A 17,887-nucleotide genomic window follows, 5' to 3' on the forward strand; every position below is an offset into this window, starting at 1 on the left:
CAGATTAGGGTGGAGTGTGGGACTCTTGGAAAGGCCAAATGCAATACTAAAGCACATGAGGATTAGAAACTAGGGATGATATAGAGGCAATAATACTCTATGGGCTAAATGAGGGTATAGATCATGCTCTACTTTCTGCCAACCAGCTGACTGAAGTTTGGTGCAGTAAGGAAGAAGTTCAAGATCTATTTCATCAACCACAAAGAAGTGCATTGCCAACTTTCAGTTCCTTTAAATCCCGAACACTCTACCCAAAAAAAACCACAATGAAGTGCATTGCCAACTTTTAGTTCCTTCAAATCCCCCACACTCTAACAAAAAAAAAAAAGGAAAAGGGAAAGATCCCCCACACTGAAAAATTAGTTCACTAACCTAGTATATGTATCCTCCGTAGGTAGTAAGAAGGCTATGGACATCAACAAATTATGTAATTACACCTAATATCTAATATATGATTTTCTTGTCTTTCATCAGAAGAATTACATACACCCCCTTGGGTTTGCAAACTATTACATTTACATCCCCTGTAATTTATTTTGTTAAACGTGACCTATGCTTAACGTCATTAGTTTTAAAAGGACATACTCACCTTTGCTAAATCTTCTTATAAGTGAGAAAGAAAACTGAAAAAAATACTTCAAAATTAATTTCATCCTACCATTTTTTTCTATTTATCTTTTTCTATTGAGAATCAACAATTTCAAAGCTAAAAAAGAGGATAGTGTGAAAATCCTGAAAATTTAGTACATATATATTGAGTCATTAGCTAACTCATTATTCTAACAGTATGGGTGCAATTGATATATAATTTGAATAAAGAGGGTAAACATAATAGAATAAACCACCCAGCCAGATTCGACCATTACCCAAATAGCCATGGGGTGATACACTACAAGAACAAGGTTCACGGCCAAATCCACACTACCATACAACAATAAATCAAAGACCAAGATTCAAAGTTATAATTTTATTTTTTTTGGGTAAGAAGTTATAATTATTAAGTTATCAAATATGTTTACAGTCATCCATGAATTTAAAAGTTGAATCGTTAACCAAAGTTAATTAAATCTAGTCATCAGAGTTAACGAGAGGAATAGTTAATAGCGAAGTTTATTTTTCTGAGAGGTTTCAAAAGTTAAGTAGCGCCCTCATCTATCAGTTGGGTGAGAAAGATAAAGCACAAAGATACAAGGGTAACTACTTGATACGGAAAGATGAGCACCAAACCGGTATAACCCGAATATTACACATTGTCATATTAGTCGGGTTACACCCGGTTCTAACAGGACGAAATGTGATCGGGTCCGGACCGGATGGGGCTCCACATGACAATTAATCGGGAAGGATGCCGATCATCCATGACCAAAAGCGTAACGCACGCCACAGATATGGCAATCGTCCTTGTTATAGAAGGTCAACTCAATAGCTGATTAAAAGGGACTAACGGCAAGGGAGCATGATCCAAGGAGAGACATCAGCCCTCGTCCAGCTGACTTAACATGTACACGAAAGGTAACACTCACACTATAAATGCACAGATCTACCCCTCCGGTAAGCAGGACAATACACTTTGAGCATAATCTTGTGTAGCTTTTGCACGAGACCTCATTCGGTTCATCATCTAACTTTGCCATCGGAGGCGGCTGCCCGGCACACAAGCCGGCCCGCATCTAACCTTTCTTGCAGGAATCATCGTCCCGGATACGAGAGGAGGCTCAGTTGGATCCAGAAGCATAATTGATCCGCATCAGTTTGGCGCTGTCTGTGGGAACGACAAAGCTTGGAAGTCATGGTGCGACAAACTAACGGACGTTCCCGACAAGAAAGTACAGGGGATGATCGAGTAATTCCCGAAGAAATGATTAATCCATCGGTTCACGAGGAACAAGAGGTACTTCCAGACAACATGGTTCTGGACGATCCAAATGAAGAAGGAACATCGCGAGGTCCCCGGGACCAGGCCATTATGGCAGATATGGACGAGATACGCAAAGGTATGCTCGAAATGCAAGGGGTATTACGCGGTTTAGTGCATCAAATTGGGGTCGAACAAGGACCAAGGCGTAATACCCAGTCTGGAAGGCTAATGAAAGCCTTCAGGACGGTACGAGGAGCCCGACATCCAAGGCGAATCCCGAAAACAAAAATTACTCGGGAACAAAGGGAAATACAACCCGAACGTCGCAAGCGTCAAACCACACCTAATGGGACAAGGATCAGTGCTTTAGAACGCATTTCGTTGCCGCCTAAAACAGGATCCTTGCCCCCCAGGGATCGTCGGGAAGATGTCGATGAGATCGTGGATAAGGAAGAAGAAGGGGAAAGCCAACCCCAACCTTCACGGTCGAGAATTTCGACCTCTCGGGCACCATCCCAAAGGAAGGAGACTACAAACCTTCGTTCAAAGGGGGAACGTGTCGAATCCGATGAGGATGGTACAAGGCAGAACCGGCTGCGAAGGCGAGTGGCCGAGGTCGAGCGAAAGCTGGAAGATCGGGATCATGACGAGGATCTTGACGTAGTAGATCGGGAGCCGTTCTCAGATGAAATCATGAACATGCCTCTCCCAAGAAATTTTATCATGCCGACCTTCACCCCTTTTGAAGGGAAAACAAATCCAAAGGAGCATATCAGCTACTTTAAATCAGTAATGACTGTGCTAGGTCGGGAGGATGAATTACTTTGCAGAACTTTTCCAGCGTCACTCAAGGGCCCGGCTATTAAATGGTTTAGCAGTCTACGACCGGCATCAATAAATAATTTCCGGGAGTTGGCTCAGAAATTCATAGCCCGATTCCGCAGCGCAATCGGGAGTAAAAAGACGTTCGACAGTCTCTTTGGTATACGACAAGGCCGAAATGAATCCATTCGGGATTATCTGAAAAGATTTGACGAAGTTGCCATTGAGATCGAGGAGCTTGATGATCAAGTAGCATACAGTGCGCTTTGGAGCGGCATTACTCACCAAAGGCTTCTGGAAGTCTTGCTGACGAACAAACCGAGAACGTATGGAATGTTGTTACGCAGGTGTCAAAAGCAAGCCAGTGTTTATGAAGTTATAGATGCTCGAGTTAAGGCAGATCAGGACAGAAGATCGGAGCGGGACGTGGAAAAACCATCCCCGAGTGACAAGCATCAGAGGCCAAAAAGTAACTGGAAGCGTGAACAAATAAACTATACTCCTCTAAACTCGAAGCCGTCAGAAATTCTGATGAACATTCGGGATAAAAAGGAGTTGAAATGGCCCGGGAAGATACGAGCACCTCCAGAAGAACGGGATATGACGAAATATTGCCGATTCCACCAGGATTACGGCCATCATACGGATGCTTGTCGAAATCTGAAGTTTGAAATAGAAAAATTGATTCAGCAAGGGAAGTTGGGTCAGTATGTAAGGCAGTCGGGGAAGAGCCGAGCGTATTCACCCGCGCCAAAGAAAAGAGGCCGATCCCCAAGTCCGAAAGAGGTTGTCAAAAAAGCGGACAAGGGAAAGGAGAAGGTTGATCGGGAAGAAACACCTGTGTACGTCATTATGGGGGGACCAACCGTGGAGTCAATCAGAAAGGCAAAGCAAAAGGCTCGGTTCGTGGGGGCTGTTCATTTGCCTAAGAAAAGGCAAAATCCGGTATGTCCCGAGCCCATAACTTTTACGGACGCAGACTTAGATGGTGTTACGTCACCACATGATGACGCGATTATCATCAAAGTCAAAGTAGCAAACCGGGAGGTTCACCGAGTTCTGGTGGACACAGGATCCTCTATCGATCTTATCTCGTATGATGCCTTCAGAAGGTTGAAGTTGGCTGATGATTTGTTAACACCATCATCAACGCCACTATATGGTTTCGCAGGATCATCCACAGTGGCAGAAGGAACGATCCATCTGGATCTCAAAGTTGGAAAGTCACCCCGAGATACTTTGGTTCGGGTGAACTTCATGGTGGTCAGGGAGCTGTCGGCATATAACGTCATTCTGGGACGACCAACATTGAATGCACTTGAAGCAGTGGTGTCTCCCAGACATATGAAGTTAAAGTTCCCGACCGAATCAGGAGTCGGGGAATGTTGCTCAGATCAATCGGCTTCCCGACAATGTTATACAAACTACTTGAAGGAAAAGCGTAAGCCAGAAAGTTCGGGAACGGCCATGAACGTCAAGGTTCGGGATGATCGTGATGAGGAAAGCATGCAACGGGCGGAACCCGTGGAAAAGCTGGAAAGGATCCAACTTAGTCAATCCTTTCCTGACCGAGGAACGTTTATTGGCTCAGAACAACCGGAAGATTTCAAGGAAGAACTTACCCGGTTCTTGTGTGATAATGCGGATATCTTTGCATGGTCGGCAAATGATATGCCCGGGATAGACAGGCGGGTAGCAGAGCACAAGCTCTGGATATGGAAGGATGCGACCCCGGTCATCCAGAGACGAAGAAATTTTGCGATTGAAAAGCATGAGGCAATCAGGGTCGAGGTAGAAAAATTGGAGAAGTCGGGTTTCATAGAACCAATCGAGTGCCCGACCTGGCTGGCCAATGTAGTTATGGTTAAAAAAGCAAACGGGAAATGGAGAATGTGTACCGACTACACTGACTTAAACAAAGCCTGCCCTAAGGATTGCTACCCTCTCCCGAGGATTGATCTTTTGATCGATGCCACTGCTGGTCACGAAGTCCTAAGTTTCATGGACGCATACTCGGGATATAACCAGATCTTGATGAGTCGGGAGGATGAGAAACATACTTCCTTTATGACTGATCGGGAGAGTTATTACTACCGAGTAATGCCGTTCGGTTTGAAAAATGCAGGGGCAACTTATCAAAGAGCTGTCAATAGAATTTTCCAAAGGCAAATCGGGCGAAACATGGAGGTCTATGTAGACGACATGCTTGTAAAAAGCTTGGTTCGGGCAGGACATTTGGCTGACTTGGAAGAGACATTTGATGTTCTCAGGACGTACCGAATGCGCCTGAACCCTGAAAAATGCGCCTTCGGGGTTTCCTCGGGAAAGTTCCTTGGGTTCATGGTTTCCCAAAGAGGAATCGAGGCTAATCCAAAAAAGATTCAAGCACTGATCAAGATGACACCACCAGTTACAATAAAAGAAATCCAGTGTTTAACAGGGAGGGTGGCCGCTTTAAACCGGTTCATATCCCGAGCTGGAGAAAAGTGCAACACGTTCTTCAAAGCCTTGAAGACTACGACAAGCTCGGGAACAGTCACTTGGACACCGGAATGCCAACAAGCCTTTGATCATCTTGTAACGTATCTCGGGACAACACCTGTTTTGGCCCGACCCCTGTCTGGGGAGGTCCTTACGATCTATCTGGCAATTTCGCCAACGGCGGTCAGTGCAGTTTTGGTTCAGGGTGATACCGTTCAGAACCCGATCTACTATGTGAGCCATGTGCTTATAGATGCTGAAAAGCGGTACCCGGATGTCGATAAACAGGCGTTGGCGCTTCTCGTGGCATCACGAAAACTAAGGCCCTACTTCCAATCACACCCGATAATAGTCCCGACTAATTTTCCATTAAAGAAGATACTACAAAGACCTGATGTGGCAGGGAGGATGGTTGGGTGGTCCGTGGAGCTTAGTGAGTACCAGATCAAATTTAGACCAAGGACGGCCATAAAAGCCCAGGTACTGGCCGACTTTGTTGTCGAAAGCACAATACCACAGAGGAACGACCAAATACCAACGGCTGAAGTATCCGACTTGTGGGTTCTGCATGTAGATGGTTCGAGCAATGTCTCAGGGTCGAGAGCAGGCTTGACCCTCTGTAGTCCCGAAAACTTCATTATTAGCTATGCTATAAGGTTTAAATTCCCAGCCTCAAACAATGAAGCAGAATATGAGGCTGTCATAGCAGGCTTGCGAGTGGCCCGAGCCCTCAGGGTTCGGGAGCTGGAGGTAAGAAGCGATTCTCAATTGGTTGTTAACCAAATCAAGGGAGAGTACGAAGCAAAGGATGAAAGAATGGCTAAGTATTTAGTCAAGGTTGGACAGTTTCAAACTTTCTTCGAATGGGTAACATACTGACAGATACCAAGAAAAGAGAATGAAAATGCAGATGAACTTTCCCGATTATCAATGGCAAGCTACAAAAACTTGGACTCGGCGGTTTACATTGAAGAATTAAACAGCCCGAGTATCCAGGAAATAGAAACCTTTGAGATCAGTAAGGAACCAGACTGGACCACGCCTCTGATTGCGTATATTCGGGATGACATTCTCCCGACTGATCCAAAGGAAGCAAAAAGAGTCCGGAATCAAGCCGCTCGGTTCACCATGGTCGGGGATCAGCTGTATAGGAGGTCCTTCACGAATCCTCTCTTGAGATGTGTTGGGCCATCCCGAGCAAGTTATGCCCTAGCTGAAATCCACGAAGGCATATGTGGGGCACACATGGGCGGGAAGGCATTGGCACAAAAGGTATTAAGGTCGGGAATATTCTGGCCTACAGTACAGAAGGACGCGATTGACTATGTCCGTAAGTGCGAACGATGCCAGAAACACGCTAATGTTCCAAAGTTACCAGCGGTCCCCATGATATCCGTCTCCAACCCGACGCCATTTGCGATGTGGGGAATGGACCTAGTCGGGAAACTACCAAAAGCTCCTAAGAATCGGGAATATATGGTGGTTGCAATAGATTACTTCACAAAGTGGGTCGAGGCTGAACCATTATCTTCCATCACGGAGAAACAGATGGAAATTTTTTTTGAAGAGAAGATAATATATAGGTTCGGGATACCCCGGATCTTAGTGACGGATAATGGCAAACAATTTGAAGGCGCCGGGTTCAAATCCTTTTGTACGAGGTACCATATAGAACATCGATTTGCTTCGGTTGCCTACCCCCAGAGCAATGGACAAGTGGAGGTTACCAACAGGACACTTCTCGATGGGATCAAAAAAAGGTTGGAGGATAATCGGGCAATGTGGGTCGAGGAACTCCCGAGTGTCCTCTCGGTCATACGGGAACTACGGTGCGAACCCCAACCGGCGAAACCCCTTTTTGTTTAGCTTATGGGACTGAAGCCCTAGCTCCTGTGGAAGTATTGGCTGGATCATTGCGTCATGATGCGTTTAACAAACAACAAAATGATCAAGGGCTCAGGGAGAATTTAGATCTTTTGCAAGAATCCCGGACAAAAGCACAACAGAAGAATCTATTGTATCAAAGGAGAGCGGCACAACACTACAACTCTCGGGTTAAGAACCGAAGATATAGATCGGGAGATCTGGTTTTAAGACGTACAGGGGCTTCAGACCCAAGAAATCAAGGAAAGCTAGCTCCAACATGGGAAGGACCTTACTTGGTAGAAAAAGAAACAAGGCCGGGATCATACCGACTGAAGAGTATAGAAGGCGGAAAACCGATTGATCGTTCATGGCATTCCACAAATTTGAGGAAGTTCTACCAATAACCACTATAGACATCGGGTCAATTCCGTTTGTGACTTCGTCTTTTACCAGATCAAATCTTTCTAAGGAAGATACAATAAATTCGAGACCATCCCGTTTACAGTTCTCCCTTGTTATAGGAACTTGCATCTTTTCTTAAAGATACCATTCACTCGGGTTAAATCCTGATTGATCAATAATTCCTTTTTTGAGGGAAATTGCATCTTTTCTTAAAGATACCGTTCACTCGGGTTCATTCCCGTTTGATCAATAATTCCTTTTTTGAGGGAAATTGCATCTTTTCTTAAAGATACCGTTCACTCGGGTTCATTCCCGTTTGATCAACCCTTGTTGAAGGAACATGCATCTTTTCTTAAAGATACCATTCACTCGGGTTAACTCCCGTTTGATTAATAATTCCTTTTTTAGGGAAATTGCATCTTTTCTTAAAGATACCGTTCACTCGGGTTCATTCCCGTTTGATCAACCCTTCCTTGTTGAAGGAACTTGCATCTTTTCTGAAAGATACCATTCACTCGGGTTCATTCCCGTTTAATTAACAATTCCTTGATCAAGGATTTACATCTTTCCTTAAAGATACCATTCGCTCGGGTCACTCCCATGAGATTAGTTACTCCTTTTTTAAAGGAACTTATATCTTTTCTTAAAAAATACAAGTCACCCGGCTTACTATCGTTTTTATCAATTACTCCTTTTTTGAAGGAACTTACATCTAGGAGATACAAATCACTCGGGCTTATCTCGATAATCCATAGGGGAAAATTGTTTGGTAGCTTATGTGCAACAAAAATAGAGAAAAAACTTGATTCATTCATAAAAAGATTACAATATTCATCATCAAGCCTTAATCAATTTTCACTGAAGGACTCCCGGGAAGGTCTTCTCCAGCAGCTGGTTCAGTCGCGCCTTCTAGGGACTCCAGCATGCCTACAGTATTGGCAGGGGAACCTTGGATCTCTTCCTCGCCCCGATCATGCTCCTCTGGCAGCTCACTATCTTCTTCCCGAGCTATTGTTTCTTCATCTTCACCTTCCTCTCTTACTTCGTCTTCAGGAGAGGGTTGGGGAAGAGGATCAATATAATCCACAGCATCGGGAAAAGGGAAATCCTCAAGCTCGGGAAGACCTTCGGGACGAGGGCGTTTGAGCTCATCATAAATCAGAGGGTCCAGCAGCTTCTCCAACTCTCGGGGACGGGGAAGATCTGTCTGCTCCAGAGCCTTTTTAAAGGCAACTCGCATACCTCTCTTAAAGGCGGGAGTAGCAACAACCAGAGTGAGACTCTTGAATTCTTGAGTCGTGAAGTATTCCTCCAGCACACCTCGTCTTGAGGCTCCAGGACCCGAGGACTCCAGCTCTTTCAACTTGTCTCTCAGCTGGGCATTCTCATTCTTCTCCGCCAATAAGAGGGCTTCGGGACGCCCTCAAATCTTGGGACACCTTCCTGACTTTCTCTTCCAGGTCACTGACCTTCCCTTTGTACTTGCTTTTGCTTTTGGAAAGGACATCCCTTTCCTTCTTCAGCTTGGCCGCTTTATCTTCGGCGTCTTTCAGCTTCTTCTCCGCCTCTTCTTTTTCCGTGATAGCAGTGCGGGCTCGAACATTCGACTCCCCGTGGAGCTGTTCGGCCAGCGCTAACTGGTTAGCCTGGTCCCGAGCCCTACGAAGAGACTCAGAAAAAATGTGGACGGCACCAGCAACATATCTGAAGAAAGATTTCCCGGATAAGAAGAATGATAGTAATGATTCGGGAGACAAAGGGAGGAAAAGATAGGTACCTGAATCCTTCATTAAAAAATTCCCTATTCGGGAGATTGCGCAGATACGTTGTATCAGCATCATTTGTAGCTTCATTCAGCCACTGTTCGGCATATTCGGAATCACTGAAAACAGTGTTAAAACCGAAATCACCGGCTGAAGAATGAGGGGGCGACCTCCCGAGTTGGTTCGTCGATACGAACCCTTTTTTGAAGACGAGGCAGGCCGCCCGCTTTACGCTTCTCAGCTCCCGAGGAAGGAGCTTTCTTCTTCAGACTCTTCTCGGGAGATGATCGGTTGGAGGGGGGAATCGTCTTTGCAGCCGCAGGAACTTGTGCTGGGGCTTTTTTGAGTACTCCCGAAGGAGGTTTGCTAGAAGGCACAGGTTTCCGTCTCCTTGCCTCGTCCATGTTCCCGAGCGCCATTGCCAGAAGATCATCCTCAGAGATATTTTGGCTCACTGAAAAACAAAGAATACGTATCAGGTCAGCACAACATAGATGATACAGAAACAATAAAACAGAGACTTACTCGGGGAGAAACCCCATAGCTGAAGAACTGACTCGTACTCCATGGAGTACCCATGGACTGTGAGCTCGTCATCGTCAACCGTGTTTATTATGTCAATATAGTTTTCCTCCTCGGGATGTAGGGCGACAGGAATATTCAGACGGTCGATCTTCCCCTTGGGGACTTCTTGGAATTGAGTACGGAAGGGCTCGGGAGAAGGTGGTTTAAAGAAAAGGTAAAACTCCCGCCATTTCTTGGTGGTAGCGGGAGGGAATCCTTTAAGATAAAGTTCCCTTGAGAAGGGGAAATTCTCTTGGATAGGAAAAACCAACCGCGTTGGCTGTGAGGATGAAGGGAGTAATAATGGTGGAATAAGCCGAAAGTCGTGAAGACCCATAGTGACTTACAAAAGCCAACGAACCCGATCATAATCCTCCAACTGTTCGGGCTCAAATTAGAAGGGCTGAGCTTATAATGGTCAAGCACATCTATGAAAAGATCATGCAACGGGAGACGTGACCCCCCGATAAAGGCATCATAATACAAGGGATAGAATCCCTCGGGAGGACTGTTTACTCTTTGGCTATCGGTCGGGATAACAACCTGATATCCCTCAAGAATACCAAAACTACCCAAAAATCTATCCAGATCCTCGGGAAACAGGGAGCAGAGATAGAATTCAGGTCCCGAGGAGTTCTGGACGAAATTAATGTGCCAGGGAGTTAAGGGTTCGGCTCGAAGCATTTCTAAGGCTGCGGAGTCGAGTTTCTTACAATCAGGTTTACGGGGAATGGCCCCCCGAAAACCGCTAGGACGTTGAAAAGGTGGTCGAGGGGGAGCTTTCGATCTAGATACCCGGGAGGTAGACGGGACATCCGTCCGAAGGAAAGCTTGGGAAGATACAGCAGGGGGATCTCGGGAAGTGGCCGTAGACTCAGGTCTTAGGGCACTCTGGGCAGAAGGAGTAGCAGAATCAGAAGCAGGGGCAGGGTTTGAATTTGAACTAGGAATGGCTTCTACTTCAGCCTCAACTTCGGCCTCTTCCTCGGCCTCTACCCCGGCCTCTACCTCCCCTTCTACTTCATCAGGTACGAGGGACGTAGTCAGGGCTTGCATCGCTTGTTTTGTCTTTGTCCTTGCGGAACATCTCCTGGATCTCATTATAGAGCCGAAGATCGTCGTCCGGGATGGAGCAGCTGTTAGATTTGGATTTCTCCTCATCAGAGGATTGCTCATGGAGTTCTTTCAGACGATCCCCGGTCAGATTATACCTCTTGGTTTGATCGCTATCACCCTCACTCGTATAACCCTCGGCCCGATGACGCCTATCACGATAGATGGGAACGGGGACCTTATTTTGATGCCTAAACCCTCTCAAACTTACTTTCGGCTTCTTCGGGGCCTTATATCTCCTCGGGGCCATAAGAAAAGAAAACTTACTGATTAAAAGCAAGAAAGGCTTGAGGAACTTCAGAAGTCAGTCGGGAGCGTTGCTTAGTCGAGAGCAAAGAAAGCAGTAGGAAGAAAACGAAGAGGAAGGTTCCTATTTATATTGCCGGAAGAGGCGTTACACTTCTTGATCAGACGGTTACGACTCTTGATGATCGACGGTTACAAAGTGGAGACAGTTCGCCTCCCCCGAGGCTCTCATTATGAGCCTACGCCTAGCCACCTGACGTGTCAATCCCAGGTTGGGCGAAGTCCTGAGGATAGCCGTTACAAAAAACGGCTGATCACTTTAGTGCGCAGGCATTTAATGCGTCCATTAAAGAGTATTATTGGAATCTCCCGAGGAAAAGGAACTCCAGGAATCTCCCGAGGAACAACTCACTCCAATCACTTAGCTATCCTGAACATCGCAAACAACGATCGGGATAGGGGGCTTATGATACGGAAAGATGAGCACCAAACGGGTATAACCCGAATATTACACATTGTCATATTAGTCGGGTTACACCCGGTTCTAACAGGACGAAATGTGATCGGGTCCGGACCGGATGGGGCTCCACATGACAGTTAATCGGGAAGGATGCCGATCATCCATGACCAAAAGCGTAACGCACGCCACAGATATGGCAATCGTCCTTGTTATAGAAGGTCAACTCAATAGCTGATTAAAAGGGACTAACGGCAAGGGAGCATGATCCAAGGAGAGACATCAGCCCTCGTCCAGCTGACTTAACATGTACACGAAAGGTAACACTCACACTATAAATGCACAGATCTACCCCTCCGGTAAGCAGGACAATACACTTTGAGCATAATCTTGTGTAGCTTTTGCACGAGACCTCATTCTGTTCATCATCTAACTTTGCCATCGGAGGCGGCTGCCCCGCACACAAGCCGGCCCGCATCTAACCTTTCTTGCAGGACTCATCGTCCCGGATACGAGAGGAGGCTCAGTTGGATCCAGAAGCATAATTGATCCGCATCACTACTAAATCATATGATATTTTCAATGTCTCAGACTGGCTGGACTCCGTAGTCACAATCCGAATAGGCACACAACTTGCCATGTAGCTCTATGTCCTCTGTCTCATAATTTGCAGTAAAATCTAAAAAAAAAATACACATAAAAGGAATGAGTTCAACAGAACTCAGTAATATCAACTTAACTACATATCAAACATCCATTCACAATTTTCCACCACAAAATTTATATGAATATAATATTAAGATGAATAATAAATGAATATGCAATCATGTTTCTAACTATAATCATGAGGTCTCTATAGTAGACACACATTAAGCTATACACCAGTCTCCTCTAGGCGGTCTCCATCACTCTTCCTCAACAAGAGACGTCTATTGGGTTCTCCGCAGTTATTGGGTCAAGTCACATCAATCCGTGGTTTGGGATATAGGTCACCACTCTCTCAAATCACCATTTGGCTTGAGAACTAATGCATGTCAAGGATAACTCTAGGCCCAATGCATGGTCATATGGTCTTGTACTACATATGGTACGGATATCATTCCTCAACAAAAGGTATTTGTTGGTCTAATATCCTTATCCACCTAGAAATGGGATCCATCTTCAATAGATTTTGGGATGATCTCAAGTATAAATTACGTTCTTAGAGCACTACAAAAGCCTCTTCAATAGAGAGAAAACGAAAAACAAAACCGCACATGGACCTGGAAATAGAAATCTCCTTCAAAGAGTAACCACCATTAAAATAGATATGAGATCTATTCTCTCGACAATCTGATTGAAAACGATAGAAATAATAATTCTTCATCTCCAATCAATTTCCAGCAAAGATTCGAAAGAGAACTACTCTCTAAAGTAAAGAAAATAATAGAATAAGAGAGTAGTCCAACTAACCTTCTCTAGAGTTCAACAGTCAACCAAATCTCTACAAAACTCTCCACAAATCAAGGTCTTCTCCTTCTCCACGTGCCTTCCCCTATCACACCCCACCTAGCCGAATCCGGTCATACCCGGATACCCATGAGGGTGATACACCACAAGATCTAGGTTCAGTGCCCATTACGTACCATACATGATAAAGTAAAATTAAATGGACAGGAAATAAACAAATTCAAGTATTTAATTATTAAGAATGAAAAGAAAGGATTACAATATCCAAAACTTCTCTTCAAAAACTAAACATCAGAGTTCAAAGAAAAGAAAGAACGTTCAAAGTTTGCAGCATAAATAATCTAAGAAGACTCTAAGGAAAACAAAATCCATAATAGCAAGTCTGATACGAACAAGAAGCATCATGTGCTTCCACTTTTTCTCCAAATATTCCATCCTGATAATAACTTGACAAAGGATCCTCAACGATAGTGGGGTCCTCATAACTTGTAGAGCAGTCTAAAGAAACAAACAAAAATAAAGGAATGAGTTCATAGAACTCAGTGAGGTAACTAACCAACCACATCATATATTCATCCAATTTCCATGTCATTATTCATAAAACAATTATGTATTTAATAATATAAATAAACAAATACATGGTGATGATGTAGTCTCTAAAGTAGACACGCATTAAGTCATACACCAATCTTCTTTAGGCAGTCTCAGTCACTCTTCCCTCACGGCACCAAAGCATGTCAGTTGTGTTCTCTGTGGCTGTTGGGTAAAGTCTCATCGAGCCATGGTTGGGGATTAGGTCATCGCTCTATCACATTACCATTGGTATAAGATCTGGTGCGTGTCAGGGACAAACCCAAGCCCAATGCAAGGTCATATGGTCTCGTACTACATATGGTCCGGATATCTCCCCCCTCACGCCTAGTGCTCTGTTAGTTCAATACCTTTCCACCTATGAATGGAATCCTCAATGGGAGGCATCTGTTGGACCCCATTCCTTAACCCAGTGGTCATCCACATAATAATGGACAGGATGATCTCCATGTCCTCTCACGAGTTGATTATCGGTCTTGAGGGCCCAAGAGACCTTATCTATTATATGTAACCCTACCCTCTATGATGATAGTGGGCCTGCTCGATATACAAAACCCAACCACTAGCATCACGAGTTAACCGGCTTCAGTACCCATACCGGAAGGGTAGTAGTACTCATAGAGATTCCTAGCCCAACACTTCTAGACACATATCAATCATGCAATTGGGTTTAATGGCACCACATAAGGTTACTAGGGTAATGGGCGAACCCACAACCCTAGTGGAAAATACAAGGTAGAATAATAATTTTCCTCCTCTCCCTTCACGTACAATTACATTCCATCCTCATAACAATAGTAATAGATTTAAAGGCAAAGAGCAACATCAGAAACAGTAGCTTTACCTTCCTTTCGTGCAAAGTCATACACAAGCTTAGTATGATAAATAGAAATTACAGCAATTTATAAGTAACAAAAGACATTAAAATAGTAACAATTAATTAAATATAATGTGGTTAGTTATTCCTCACCTTTCAACTAGATTCCTTTCTCCAAAGATTAAGAATTCCTTCCCACAAGAAGGTGACAAAAAGATAATTTATCCAAATCATGCAAGAGGATTAACAAAAAAGTAGAATTTAATTTGGGTTTAGAAAATATCTCAAATTATTCCCATAAAAACCCAAATGGAAAACTAGGTTTTAACTCGCATTTTTAACCTAAATTGGCTAAAAGTTATTATTTTGCCCTTGATTTGAAGTCGAAATGAAATGAAACATTGGGAAATTCTAATTGACAGTAAAAAGATCATAAGGGTGTCCTCAATTTGATCCAATTCAATCTAGATAAAAATAAAATTAAAAATTAAAAATTAAAAATTAAAAAAAAAAAAAACCAATTTTGGCCCTGCTAAATCACCCGTGGGTGACTCGAGAGAGTCAAAATACAAAATATTTCACAAATGAACTCACCATTACTCACTTATACAAGAATGGGATAATAAAACAAGAAAACAAAGGTAACAATAACCCTAAGTAGCTCCCACAACCACAATTCCATGAATAAAGAGAAGAGAGTTGTCCAAGAGAGTTGTCCACGTAACTGTGTCTAAAAGAAGGATTAAAGAAATATAACATTTTCTAATGTTTTCGCGAAAATCCAAATCACAAAACACCTTTGAAAGGGTGGGAACCACTCTTCTCCTTGTTTTCTCCTCTTCCCGTAGCCTCAACCTTGTTCTAGCATAAAGAAATGCGGTTAGAGGTGAGTTATAACTTAAAATAGGGTTTAAAAACTTGGAATTCCGTTTTTGCCCCTAAATAGAAAATGGGGGTGGGGGGTTGGTTCACCCAACCGACCGGTCCATGGTTGGACCTCCTAATAGACTCTGATTCCAGTGATTTTTGGCTTGTTGGAAAGGTCTTTTGACGATCTTCGATTTGATACCTTATTCGCGTCAATCAGATTCTCCATTGCCAGTTTACAGACGTGCCAAAATCGCCTTTTAACACCATTGTGATTAATTTTCTTTCTTTTTTTAAACTCCATGAAAGTTATCAAATCATCATTAGGTTCATCCATGATCATTAGGTCCTCTTCCGAACCTTCGGGCTCGACTCAAATGGTCCACAGTTGTTGCCGACTCGAGGACCGGGTTCATGGTCCTGAAATCATGGGTTAACGAGTTAAAAATCCGGGGGATTTCACATCCCCAGTAGTCTAGAGCATTAAAATAATGCAAAATTAGGTTTTAGGGACCTTAAATAAGGTGTCTAGGGGCAAATTAGGCATTAATTGCCTAAATTTACAATCAAACGCTAGGGGTGGCGGTTGTTTGGCCAGTCAACCGCCCCCAGTACCTTTTAGTACTTGGGCGCTTTGCACTCCTGATTGATCCTTAGCATTGCTACAACCTTAATCAACATGTAAGGGGCTCTTACCTTGCTCAACATCTTCCAAATCGGTTTCTCACACTAGATATCCACTTGCCCAGCCCATTTGGATTCTAATTGGATCTTCTTTCGGTTCCTAATAAGGCAGGTTCTTCACCTTCTTCATCCAGATCCATGGGCTCTGTGTCTGAAATATGGGCTTGAATCTGGATTGGCCTACAACTTCTTCCAATTAGAGGCTCGAGTACTTTTACTTGTAATTTGGGTTTCGAGTAAGATTATGGGGTTTATTACATTTAGGGATGTTAACTGCTTCAACAAAGCTCTTCTAGCAAAGCAAAGTTGGAGATTATTGACAGACCATAATTCCTTATGGGCCCAAGTCATGTATGGAAAATACATTAAAGACACTTCTTTTCTTGATTGCACATCACCTTCATATAGTTTTTGGGGTTGGAGAAGCATTCTTACTGGGAGGGATATCTTAAGAATGGGGTAGACAAGTTAAAAATGGGGTGAATGTACACATTTTAAAAGATCCATGGCTCCCATCACTTCCTTTCAAATCCTTTGGCAATCCACCCCAACCTCATAGCCCCACATGGGTCTCTGATTTAATTAATTGGCAGGAATCAAATGGAATCTCCCCCTCATTTAGTCTCTTTTCTCCCCGTCTAAGACTGAGGCGATCCTTACCATCCCAATCCTTCCTAGTGACATCCTAGACTCTTGGATTTGACTTAAGACTAAGAAAAATTCACTGTTAGCTCAGCATATTTTCAATGTCATGCAATGGCTGATGTACAAGATAAAATTGCTTCTTCCTCCACTTCATGTGTTCTTTGGAACAAGACTTGGCACATTCCTACTTTACCAAAGATAAAACATTTTTTATGGTGGTCTTCTCATGAGGCTTTAGCCATTGACAGTGCTCTCTTTGCAAGAAAAGCAACTTTAGCCTCTCTCTCTGTTTGGTCCGTGGGGATGGAATTGAGAATATTAGTCATGCTAAATTTTTTGCCCTCATGCACGAGATTGTTGGAAACTCTTTCCTTTGTGTATTGATGTATCAAATTTCAAGGTCTTCATCTTCATGATTGGATGGATTTCACCCAAGTTAAATTCAAAGGATGTAACGTAAAGAGAGGGTTGATCAATTATGGAGTGCTCTAGCATGGTGTATTTGGCAAACTAGGAATGCCGCTTTATATCGTGGTCTAGAGGTCCAGTTTACCATGACTAACTTCTCATTTCTGTGTGTAGATATTCTGCATCTCTCTTCAATTTCAGAATATAGAAGAAGTAATTCAGAGAATCTAGCTACGGATCAAGTTTTGGAGGTGAATCTTTTTCAGATTTTTGTGGACGGATCTTAGGACAGCAATATTAAAAAGAGGAAGAGGTTGCTTTGTTTGGGACACAGGAGGGACTTTCATTGCAGCTCAGTTTACTCCCGTATTAGCCACTCATGCTTCTATCATGGAGCTTGAATTGGTGTGAGATGCTATTATTCTTGGGCACTCTTTAGGAATATCGAGTGTGCAAGACAATTCTAAATGTTTATCGGCAATGCTAGCTTTGCAGGGTTTATCATCATCATTGGATTGGATGAGCTTTAGTTTAGTTAATGAGATAATTAGATTAACCTCAAACTTTAATTATGTTTATTTTCATTATATTCCTAAGAGCCCGAACATTTGGGCAGATTTTCTTCCCAAATGCTTGTAGGCACTATCTTTCTAGATCTTGGTGGTTTATTCCACCTTTTTTTATCTTTATCGTTGATAGGTCTTTTTTATTCTACCAAAAAAAAAAAAAAAAAATCTTTGTTATTTACTGGCATCAACTATTTTTATCAACGAAAATTTCCAGATTTTGACCAAAAAAAAAAATGAAAATAATTCAAAGAAAAGGTGAAGCCGTTATCAGAAATTTAATCAAAC

The sequence above is a fragment of the Hakea prostrata genome, chromosome 9, assembly GCF_041222555.1.
Source record: "Hakea prostrata isolate BN-2017 chromosome 9, UWA_Hpros_2, whole genome shotgun sequence".
NCBI lineage: Eukaryota > Viridiplantae > Streptophyta > Magnoliopsida > Proteales > Proteaceae > Hakea > Hakea prostrata.